Below are 12,506 nucleotides of genomic sequence, written 5' to 3' on the forward strand. Positions count from 1 at the left end.
CTCCCGATAATTTCTGGACGAATAATTGCAATACTATTAGAAACTAATTTGCAAATTTCTGACAGAAATGTTTGGCATGTCTGTGAACATTTTCCAAGCATATCAATCAGTTTGAAATTTTTATAGGATTTTTGGAATGAAAACGATCCTACAATTTTCCTAAATACGCAAAATTACAGCAAAAATGTTTACTCTATCAAAGTATTAATATTTAGGGTTTTGGTAGAGATGGGCAGGAGTATTTTTGCCGAAACTTGACCAGAATCGATACCCATGGAAATTTGCGTTGATTCGAATTTCAATATCACCGGGTTTTTTTTTCTATCGTCTCCGCTTTCAAAACGAAGAATTTTTTTAATCGATCGCTCAAGGCCACCACAGGTACATATTCTAACGATTTTTTAGTATTATGCTTTCAGTTGAGCTGTTGGACTGGAATCGTAGTCACGGCAAACCTCTTTGAAAAACGAGTTTTGCGGAAATTGCTATAACAATTATAAATATTGTTTTATGTTCTCAAGTGGATATTGCAAATTAGACATTGTACTACGCTAGACGTATAACAAGTAGGTATTTCATAAAGATATGGCTACATACTTTACAAAAACTCCAACTTTTCCCTTTTTTCCCGCATCTCAACATATATAACCCCTTAAGATTTTTCAAATGTCATAATTTTCAGTTGAGCGCTTCGCGAGATATCGCGAGCACCGCAAGCGAAAGTTTATTGTGATTTGAATTGAATTGAATGAATTCATAAAATTTCTCGATCCACAACATAGGGTAAAGTGCCTATTTTCACCATACTAAGCAAGGTGTCTCACTAATTCGTTAATTCCTCGCCCTACATTCGATGGAATGCGTAAAAATTGACATCAACAGCTTTGCTTCGTTGTTAAGAATCAATATAATAACACAAATGCACTGAAAATAGTAAAATTCTCGTGAATTATCGCAACGAAAACTCAAATCGAGTGCCCCTATTGTTACGCTACCATTTGACTCAATGTGTTGAACAAAGATGGCAGACACTGCTCTAACCAACGGCTTGAAATGGGTAGGGTGATAATAGAAACATAGTGCAAATGGGCTCATCACCCTATATAACTACTTGAGGTGCGGTGACTGTGATGGCCACGCTTGGGACGTGATGAAACCGGAAAATGAGTTTTACACCAATTTTGGGTAGATTTTGCTCTGTGAGCCAGTGCTTAATTCTGCACAAACATCATTTGTTTATTTAGAAGGAGCTGCTGGATCCAAGTTATTACCACAATCTTCAAAATGTGACATGCAGTGTTGTTTTTGACTCGTTTCTATACAAAAACGCGGACATCATTGATGTATGCTCCACTCCATATCATAATGAGGAGTGATTTGGCCGATGTTCAAATACAGAGGATGGTCCAGAAGCTTCTATAAACCATTGTTAATCGTTTAGCCTTTTTAATCGAAATATACAATTGTTTCGCAACCCAATATACACTTCTAGACGAATAAAACAATTGCAAAAGGAAGAAATAATCGTCTAGTCTACGTTGTCAGAACCTGAAAAAGTTTCTATACACTTATATCTTGTCACACAGTAGTCTCTTAAAATGTTAGTATTGTCGAATGTGCAAAAAGAAATCAATCCTTGGACCTTGGCCCTTATCGCTTTGCTGGGTTAACTGTCAAAAGTACAAACCCATGTTGCTAAAACCATTGTCAAGCAAGGATGTGTTTATATTTGCGTATAAAATAAACGGTTTTCTGATTAGCAAACATACAAATTTAGCCACTAGATATTCAATTCGACTTGAATTTTGTTTCATCATAACTTTTTACGTGCAGTTGAACTCGAACTGCGATAATTTCATTTTACTATTGGAAATTACCTATATGATCGTTATTGAAGTTATAATATAAAGAATCCCGGGACTATTAACCCTCAAAAAGGCAAGCTAAACTTATGACTTCAAGAAGCACGTCCTTAAGACCCAATAAAATCAAAAGCCTCTTTTTTGTCATTTTATCAGTAAGAGAATAGAAAAGTCGAAAACGCTTCATCATTGGTATTTCAAATTACAAGTTCATTGAAATTAGAGAACTGTAACTAGTCGGGCCTCTGAGATTCTTTCCCTTTGTGAGGGCTAAGATCATGGGGGGAGTTGGGACTCCCCCAATTTCTCAGAAAATCGTAAGACTTTCTGACTGTCGTACGTATTCATGGAACCGCTATTCTAAAACATTAATTTTGACAACTGAATCTAATTCTTTGGTTTTCTAAATCTAATTCTGTTGGTTGGATATACAACGTGTTTCATTTTTTTGCCATCCTGAAAACAAAAAACAATAAAATGGTAAAACCGTGAGTAAAACAATAAATAGATGTGGAAAAAATAACTGGTTAGCATTTTGGAAAGCATGAGGCTCCTATGTTATAGGATGATTTTTGTTTGGGTGAAGACATAGATATTTTCAAGATTTCGCTCACCACTTTTGTGCGAAATGAGCGTACGAGGTGATTTAGACCTTCTATTCCATCAACCACCGTTCAGCGGCTCTATCCATACGATTACACACGCCACAGCAAAGAAAATACATGATGCGCCAATCGGCAGCTGTGACCAACCAGATTAAGTTTTTGTGACGCAATTTTTTTTTTTGCTAAGGAGTTTCTCCAATAAATATTTCATAGTTAAACATAATTCCATTGTAAAAAAAACAACGGTCGGAATTGCGCTGTAGGGAGGTCTTAATTACCCCTACATTGTAAAAAGTTGGAAAAACGTAATGTTTTGCAAATCGTCGCCTAGCGCTGCCAAGAAATCGTGCAAATGAACTTTTATGGCACCAAAATGCAGCTGAGGTTTCAAACTAAAAGGACCATTTACTTACGTAGGTCCGAATTGCTCCGGGTTTCCCAGTTAATTTACAAAAAAAACATCTCTAGACTTCAAAGTGTTGCAATTCTTTTTATGTTTCTGTTAGCGTTCCTTAGGAAAATTGGTTTATTCATGTTTCTTAGTGTGAATTTTCTTGTGTTGACTGGTTTTTGTAAGCCCTTTGACTTGTTTCAAAACACCGAAATCCAAGGTTCTTTCTTCGAAAAAAAAATTAATCAAATCTTGAGCGTTTTTTCAAAACGTCATATCTGCAATGAGTTACTCTCTTTGTTTACTTTCTCTTCTGTTAATAATTCGGTCACTTTAACATATATCCCTCAGCTCTTTGCATAATATGCTAGTTAAAACCACCGTCTTTCGATCTGTACTGTAAAATAAGTGAAAAGTGTTATAGTGACGCCGTGAAAATCGAAAGAGAAAGTAAACAAAGAGAGTAACTCATTGCAGATATGACGTTTTGAAAAAACGCTCAAGAAATATTCTAAAATGAATAAATTTTTTACAATCAGGTGCCTCAATGGACATTTGAAAACAAAAATCGCTTTGGATCGAAAAGTTAGAAAATTTGCGCCTTAAAACAAATTATGCGGGTTTGCATAAATTCCAAGCTTATAATAATTTGTCATAGTTATATTGGTACAGTCGTATTTTAACGCTCCTAGCACCAAGTCTCAAAATTAGTCGAAATACTAATTTGAATTGCTCTAACTCCACTGTACGCCAATGGATCCTAGAAATTATAATACTCATGGATGACGAGTGTGTAGAATACTTTAGATGCCACAAGATTAAAAATTGGTTAATAAAACGAAATGACAATTCAATTTTCCCGTGACAAGTTTTTGTTCTAAACACATCTACAAACATGGAACTATCCATGAGAACAGTGGAAATATAGTAAATCAAAATAGCGTTACAACTATTTTTGGGGCTTGGAGTTGGTAGTGTTAAGCAACAACCTTGGTTTTAGATCTGCAATTCATCGAAAAAGTAAAGTATGTAAGCTACCTACCCTATCTTTAGTTATCTTTTTGAAAAGAATTGTCCCTAGCTGTCGTGTAGACCGATTTTTTTAAAAGCAGAATTAGCAAAATCAAATCGAAGCAATCTTTTTTCGCCAATAAGTTCAAGCTTATTGAAATCAAAACAATGATTCTATTAAACTAAAATAACAATTTCGCATTTCTACACTCAGGCAAAAAATACAGCGAATTTCATAGGAATATCGTATAATTTTTAGCCACAAGTTACACGCATGGAAATCATAAGATTATCTTATGAAACGGCATTTATTTTGTCAAATCGGTTTGCTATGATTTCATAATGGCATCTTTGATTTATCGATTTTGACAGTATTATACATTTCTCTTATGTTTATGAGAACCATAAGAAGCTCGTATGACATGCAAACAACTGGCATATGCTATACCGTATAAAATGTTAAGATAATCATAAAAGTCGTATGTTTTTCATATTAATCTTTTGAAAACATAGTTTTGTTACCATTTCGTCAATCTGTGAGTAGGTAACGGTGACATAAAACTACTTTTATTAGAGTACCTACAAAACAGCATTAACTACTGCATATTTATGTTCATACACACTGTACTGTTTCATCTAGAGTTCACATAGCAAAAATAAAAATTCCGACATTACTCGACGATGCTTTGCCGACGGTCACGTTTCAGCACCCTAGACGTAAATCTACCAGAGAAATCCTCTGTGAAGGTCTGCTACCAGCAGAATCCAGAACAGAGTGAACCCATTAGTTCGGTCCGACTATTTTAATATTTTAATTGCGCGCCTCACATGGCGGGAACCTTTTTCCGATTTTCACTTACAATCGTACAATTACTTGCTGCGGTTTGCAGCATACCGTCCGGTGTGATGTATATTATATGCAAAACCCCGGTTAACAGTCCATTACAAAAAGTTTTGTTGTCCGTCAGTCAAACTCAGGATTTAATAAAAAAAAACTTCTGATTAATAATTAACAAAACTGCCTTCACCTTTTCTCAGCTGTATCGAACGTATTATTCACTTATTGAAAAAATTCGGATGTATCACGCATTCAGTTTGCACACACTAGTTTTCATTGATATGTATCAAAAACCTATTGAGGAAGTCTAATAATGGGCTATACGCCAAACTGTAAAACACATGGGATTCTTCCTTTACCTTCCCGATTAACACAAAGCACCAAATAAATAACACCTCACTTGACTAAACCTTTTTTGATCACTGAATGGTAACTGTTGCTTGTCCTTTGGCACTATGGATCGGACACCACCGATTGTTGTTCAGTTGTTTCCCTTTCGGTTGGCACGAGCTTTGTGTCATTAGCAGCATAGAAGCACACGTATTTATAAAGCAACACGCCGAAAAAGGAGCACCTTTTCTTCGGCTGCCATACCGACCGATGATGCGAGGACGATGTTGCCACACGGTTGCTTCTCGTCGTGCTATCGTTCATGTTCCATGTGGACTTATGCTGCTACCGATATCTGATAGGTGTCGATATGTAGCTGCGCTTTGTTGGAATCGTTTGCAATATGCGATTTTCGTTGAATGAGGAGTAACGAAATATCATTGCAACAGGTGTAGGGTATCGATACGGGCGAAGTGTTCTGTTTATTTCATTCATGATTACATATAAGAATAAAAACCGCGCCAAATGTTTACTGCATCCGTGCAACAACATTATGTCACGCAACATCGTTGTCTTCAAAAACCATTTTTTTCACTGTAAATTAGATGCAGATAAATAACAACTACCGCGTATTGTTACTGATATTACTATCGCACACAACACATGCCAATCAATTATTATGGAAGCACATGTTCAAGGTGAACTTGGTTTATATCTCAACGTAGTTATAACGATTTAAAAGCTATGTGATGGTACGAAATTACCAAGATTTTTTAGAAAAAAAGCTGTCGCTCGAACGGGAAATCGAACTCGTTTCCGCGGTACAGTTTACTAATAACACTTGACGAAGCAATGCAAAGTAATGAAAGAATCCATAAATCATATCAATCGACGCTAATCACGGCTCATTGTTTATGTTGGTGTGCGATTTCAGTTTATTTGCTTTCTTGGGTTGCGTTTACTGTTTTGTATTACTATCGCAATAATGATGGTAAATAGAATATTGTTATTATAAAATTTACCATATGAGTATGCTTAATACTCTCTAATTGTAAACGATAGGGTGGCATTTAGATTTGAAATGTTGGAATTTTATCTATCGTCGGTCATTAAATGAATCTAGGTGTAAAATATTATAGAACATTTTAAAATGTTCTGTTCGAAAATAAATAACTTTTTGACATTGCTAAAATAATTGATAAGGTTAGTATACATAGTTTCAAGAAAAGAAATTTTACAGTAAAAATTTTTCAAAAAGTAAAAAAATTTCAAAAAGTAAAATTGAAAATTATTTTACAAAAATTCGAAATAATACTTTTGGTACCTTAACTTTTTGCATTGCTCAAACAATTGATAAAGTTAGTATACATAGATTCAAGAAAAGAAATTTAACAGTAAAAAACATTCAAAAAGTAAAATTGAAAATTTTTTTTCAAAAATTCGAAATAATACTTTTGGTACCTTATATGTGCTCGTAATTTACCAAATATGAAATTTTTTGGATTATTTCACAGTGGTGAATTTTCCTGGCCAAAAATCGAAATTTGTATGGCAGAAGTTCGTGCGCTAATACACATGTTGTTATTCAGATATTACTGTTGTATGCTATTTCAAGTGAAACGCTTATATGTGACATATTGCCACACATACACAAATAGCTTAATTCGCAACGCTATGCTCATATTTTCAATGAGCTCTCGAAAAATAAATATTATCCAAAGTAGGTGGATTTTATTAAAAAGGCCGGTTTCTATTTCTGAAACATGGGAAGTTATCCTAATGGTATGTACTTGATTTATATGATATAATTTAGTTTGGTTATGGAAAATTAAAATGTAAATAAACTTCACCATTTTGTATCAGACTATTTAAGCACTCGTTTGCTAGATCATTGAAATACTCTTTTTGTCAACGACATACTATATTACAATGCATTTTGCGTCCACCGTAAAATTCTCGATTTGGAACACACCGAGAGATATTTCCCTAAGTATAAAAACATGTCTTCGAGCAGTTAGCATAACAAACGGATCGAACGCGGATATAGAATCAACATTATTTTAACATGGTTGGGACGAGGGTTTAATAATTATGATTGATTAGATTTTGCTCTTTTTACACATTATTGTATTAAATTACTCAGCTTAGGGTAACCAACCAATTTCGGACCCCTAGATGAAAGTGAAATTTCGTTAACGTCAAAAATATTTGCTTGTCTATGTTTTTAACCCTAGAACGTTGCGCTTGCGTTTTCCATGTTGCACTGGGGTATAAATGTACCCCACGTGTTTAATTGCAATTTTCGCAGGTAAAAATGCAAGCAAAAGAAATGTATAATACATCATTTTCTTCGTTTTTTAATTGCGAACACAGCTGTGTAAGTGAAAGTACGGAATTTTTTGAATCGATGATACATAAAAGCTTAATCCACCTAGCAGTGAGATGAGACATTTCTTACACATGTCACTGTTGGATCATTCATTAGTTTGCAGAGCTCGTTCATTAGTTTGCAGTTTCTAGCCCTGCACGAATAAAACCTCGAATAAACTGAATAAAACATAGAAAATCAATAAAACGATCAAACTAAAAAAAAATAAAGCAAAAAAAACAAAATGTTCTCAAATTCATTAAATGGATACAATGAATAATATAAACATATTAATAAAATACATAAATCATATTAGATTAGCTCATTAAATGAAAAATTAGGCAATATTTAGAAACAGTTATAAAATTGAATGAACAAATTAAATTGATTCAAACTAACAAATTGAATGAAATAAATTAGTGGAATGACTGATTATGAAATGAATAAAATTAAAGAAATGAACAAAATGAATCAAATGAATCAATTGAATCAAATCAATCAAATGAACCAATTGAAACAAATGAATCTAAAGATAGAATGAATTTAATGAATCCAGTGAATACAATGAATGAAATGGATAAAATGAATAAAATGATTGGAATGAATGAAAAGGATAAAACTAATACAAAAATGAATTGAATAACATGAATAAATAGAACAAACGAATCAAATAAACAAAATGAACAGAATTGATAAAATGAATAAAAAGAAAAAGAAAATTAATTGATTGAAATGAAAAACTTAAACAGTGATGTTTAAAAGTTATAAAATAATAGAAAAAAATATATTGCGTCAAATAAATAATTCGGACGAAATGAATAAATCTGAAAAATTGATCAAATTATTAAAATGAAGAAACTGAAAACATTTATAAACTGGAAAAACCGGATAGAATGCATAGAAGAAAAACAATGAATAAAATAAGTTAAATAAATTATATGAATAAAATGTACGAAAAAAATAAACTGATCAGAGTGAATCCAAAGAATGAAACGAATAAAATAGATTAAATAAATCCAAATGAACAAAATGAATAAAAGGAATGCTGAATGAAATAAATAATTAAAATGCAAAGATCACATACTTAAAATTAGTCAAATATTCAAAATAAATAAAATAAATAAGAATGAAATTATGAAACTGAAAAAATTGACTATTTAGAATGAAATTAAATATCGTTTTTGAATAAAGTAAATGAATAAAACGGATTGTGAGAACTATTGTATCAGAAAGTTATGTTGTTTTTGAAAATCGCATCATCTGAAAAATGGCTAATTAGTATGCAATGAACTTTCTAAAGTTTTCATTCTTTTTTGTTTTTACCTTTTTGTTTTCGTTGTTCTGTTCTTGGCGGCGTCGTTTAAGATTATCTGGTGTTTCTTCTTTATTGATGGACCTTAATTAGTTATAAGAAACCTGGAACGTTCAATTTGTTTTGGAATTCAATATTGGATAGTAAAGTAAGACAAGGTCACATGTTATTTCAAACCCTTTAAACAGAAAGCGACAGACGGAGAATGCGGTTTGTGAATGGGAAAGGTAGACATTTCAAAGTTTTCATTTGCATTGACGTAAATAGTGTGAAGCTATGCTATGTCGATAGAACAAAAGCCATTCAGTTGATTATAATGCAGTCTCTTTCCAGTCATCCTTATAGCTTGTATATTATTTCGTTCGGAATTTTCGTTCAGGAAATATGGATAAATAAGTGCTATACAAACTAATACTTCGAAAATGAATTGGTTCTAATTTTCAGGATAAGTATTTAATTTGTTGGAAACGCAAGTGGCTAATGAAAGTGTCACTTGACGTAATACTGCTCTTGATGGATAGACATACTGGACATTACAAGTCTTAATTTTCTGCGAATAAATATGTTTCTAATTACATTGGTCATGAAAAGAGTACCTTCGGGTTCATTTGTTATTACGCAGTAATGTGTATGGCAAAATGTAGTCAGATCAAACGTTTCCGTACACAGTACATCCAAGGCTTCTCTACAAATTGTGACTGCCATTGAAACATCAATTGAATTGTCCTTATTATAGAGCAAAAATGGACAACAATACGTTAGAAGAAAAATTGTACTTGGATCCCCCATCGAGAGTGAAGTCTTTGGGAGACTTATTTTCCCGGAGCTAATTCGTGGATATTTGTATCAGACTATTTAAGCACTCGTTTGCTAGATCATTGAAATACTCTTTTTGTCAACGACATACTATATTACAATGCATTTTGCGTCCACCGTAAAATTCTCGATTTGGAACACACCGAGAGATATTTCCCTAAGTATAAAAACATGTCTTCGAGCAGTTAGCATAACAAACGGATCGAACGCGGATATAGAATCAACATTATTTTAACATGGTTGGGACGAGGGTTTAATAATTATGATTGATTAGATTTTGCTCTTTTTACACATTATTGTATTAAATTACTCAGCTTAGGGTAACCAACCAATTTCGGACCCCTAGATGAAAGTGAAATTTCGTTAACGTCAAAAATATTTGCTTGTCTATGTTTTTAACCCTAGAACGTTGCGCTTGCGTTTTCCATGTTGCACTGGGGTATAAATGTACCCCACGTGTTTAATTGCAATTTTCGCAGGTAAAAATGCAAGCAAAAGAAATGTATAATACATCATTTTCTTCGTTTTTTAATTGCGAACACAGCTGTGTAAGTGAAAGTACGGAATTTTTTGAATCGATGATACATAAAAGCTTAATCCACCTAGCAGTGAGATGAGACATTTCTTACACATGTCACTGTTGGATCATTCATTAGTTTGCAGAGCTCGTTCATTAGTTTGCAGTTTCTAGCCCTGCACGAATAAAACCTCGAATAAACTGAATAAAACATAGAAAATCAATAAAACGATCAAACTAAAAAAAAATAAAGCAAAAAAAACAAAATGTTCTCAAATTCATTAAATGGATACAATGAATAATATAAACATATTAATAAAATACATAAATCATATTAGATTAGCTCATTAAATGAAAAATTAGGCAATATTTAGAAACAGTTATAAAATTGAATGAACAAATTAAATTGATTCAAACTAACAAATTGAATGAAATAAATTAGTGGAATGACTGATTATGAAATGAATAAAATTAAAGAAATGAACAAAATGAATCAAATGAATCAATTGAATCAAATCAATCAAATGAACCAATTGAAACAAATGAATCTAAAGATAGAATGAATTTAATGAATCCAGTGAATACAATGAATGAAATGGATAAAATGAATAAAATGATTGGAATGAATGAAAAGGATAAAACTAATACAAAAATGAATTGAATAACATGAATAAATAGAACAAACGAATCAAATAAACAAAATGAACAGAATTGATAAAATGAATAAAAAGAAAAAGAAAATTAATTGATTGAAATGAAAAACTTAAACAGTGATGTTTAAAAGTTATAAAATAATAGAAAAAAATATATTGCGTCAAATAAATAATTCGGACGAAATGAATAAATCTGAAAAATTGATCAAATTATTAAAATGAAGAAACTGAAAACATTTATAAACTGGAAAAACCGGATAGAATGCATAGAAGAAAAACAATGAATAAAATAAGTTAAATAAATTATATGAATAAAATGTACGAAAAAAATAAACTGATCAGAGTGAATCCAAAGAATGAAACGAATAAAATAGATTAAATAAATCCAAATGAACAAAATGAATAAAAGGAATGCTGAATGAAATAAATAATTAAAATGCAAAGATCACATACTTAAAATTAGTCAAATATTCAAAATAAATAAAATAAATAAGAATGAAATTATGAAACTGAAAAAATTGACTATTTAGAATGAAATTAAATATCGTTTTTGAATAAAGTAAATGAATAAAACGGATTGTGAGAACTATTGTATCAGAAAGTTATGTTGTTTTTGAAAATCGCATCATCTGAAAAATGGCTAATTAGTATGCAATGAACTTTCTAAAGTTTTCATTCTTTTTTGTTTTTACCTTTTTGTTTTCGTTGTTCTGTTCTTGGCGGCGTCGTTTAAGATTATCTGGTGTTTCTTCTTTATTGATGGACCTTAATTAGTTATAAGAAACCTGGAACGTTCAATTTGTTTTGGAATTCAATATTGGATAGTAAAGTAAGACAAGGTCACATGTTATTTCAAACCCTTTAAACAGAAAGCGACAGACGGAGAATGCGGTTTGTGAATGGGAAAGGTAGACATTTCAAAGTTTTCATTTGCATTGACGTAAATAGTGTGAAGCTATGCTATGTCGATAGAACAAAAGCCATTCAGTTGATTATAATGCAGTCTCTTTCCAGTCATCCTTATAGCTTGTATATTATTTCGTTCGGAATTTTCGTTCAGGAAATATGGATAAATAAGTGCTATACAAACTAATACTTCGAAAATGAATTGGTTCTAATTTTCAGGATAAGTATTTAATTTGTTGGAAACGCAAGTGGCTAATGAAAGTGTCACTTGACGTAATACTGCTCTTGATGGATAGACATACTGGACATTACAAGTCTTAATTTTCTGCGAATAAATATGTTTCTAATTACATTGGTCATGAAAAGAGTACCTTCGGGTTCATTTGTTATTACGCAGTAATGTGTATGGCAAAATGTAGTCAGATCAAACGTTTCCGTACACAGTACATCCAAGGCTTCTCTACAAATTGTGACTGCCATTGAAACATCAATTGAATTGTCCTTATTATAGAGCAAAAATGGACAACAATACGTTAGAAGAAAAATTGTACTTGGATCCCCCATCGAGAGTGAAGTCTTTGGGAGACTTATTTTCCCGGAGCTAATTCGTGGATATTTTTAGACATTGATCAGCTATTCTTCATAATAGTTCATACCAATACAGTGAATATATATTGTCAATAATACATCACAAAAAAATGTTCTTACTTTTCACATGGCATATTTGATTCATTTAAAATTCAATTCAGATACGAAAAGTTTAAATAACGGAATTTTCATCTTCAAACATCCGTATTACCTAGTTAAGTATTTTCTAGATAGCAATGAATTTCCTTAATTATAGTGTATGTTGAAACGCTGAATAGAACTGAATTAAATTTGAGTTGATGTAGTTTT

At 32.0% G+C, this 12,506-nt stretch overlaps 1 protein-coding gene across 4 annotated transcripts in view; it reads right to left on the reverse strand.

The window, feature by feature from the left end:
• Nucleotides 1-5,237, reverse strand: part of LOC131682674 (short neuropeptide F) — a 132,080-nt gene extending 126,843 nt beyond the window's left edge. For 2 of the 4 annotated variants that reach the window (XM_058964343.1, XM_058964341.1), the window contains exon 1: nt 4,898-5,236. The gene's annotated coding sequence lies outside the window, so the exon portion shown is untranslated. Of the gene's footprint in view, nt 1-4,897 lie in introns of all 4 variants that reach the window. The other 2 variants (XM_058964342.1, XM_058964344.1) reach the window with 2 other exon arrangements.
• Between the last annotated feature and the right edge of the window lie 7,269 nt (nt 5,238-12,506).

The sequence above is a fragment of the Topomyia yanbarensis genome, chromosome 2 (assembly GCF_030247195.1).
Source record: "Topomyia yanbarensis strain Yona2022 chromosome 2, ASM3024719v1, whole genome shotgun sequence".
Classification (NCBI taxonomy): Eukaryota; Metazoa; Arthropoda; class Insecta; order Diptera; family Culicidae; genus Topomyia; species Topomyia yanbarensis.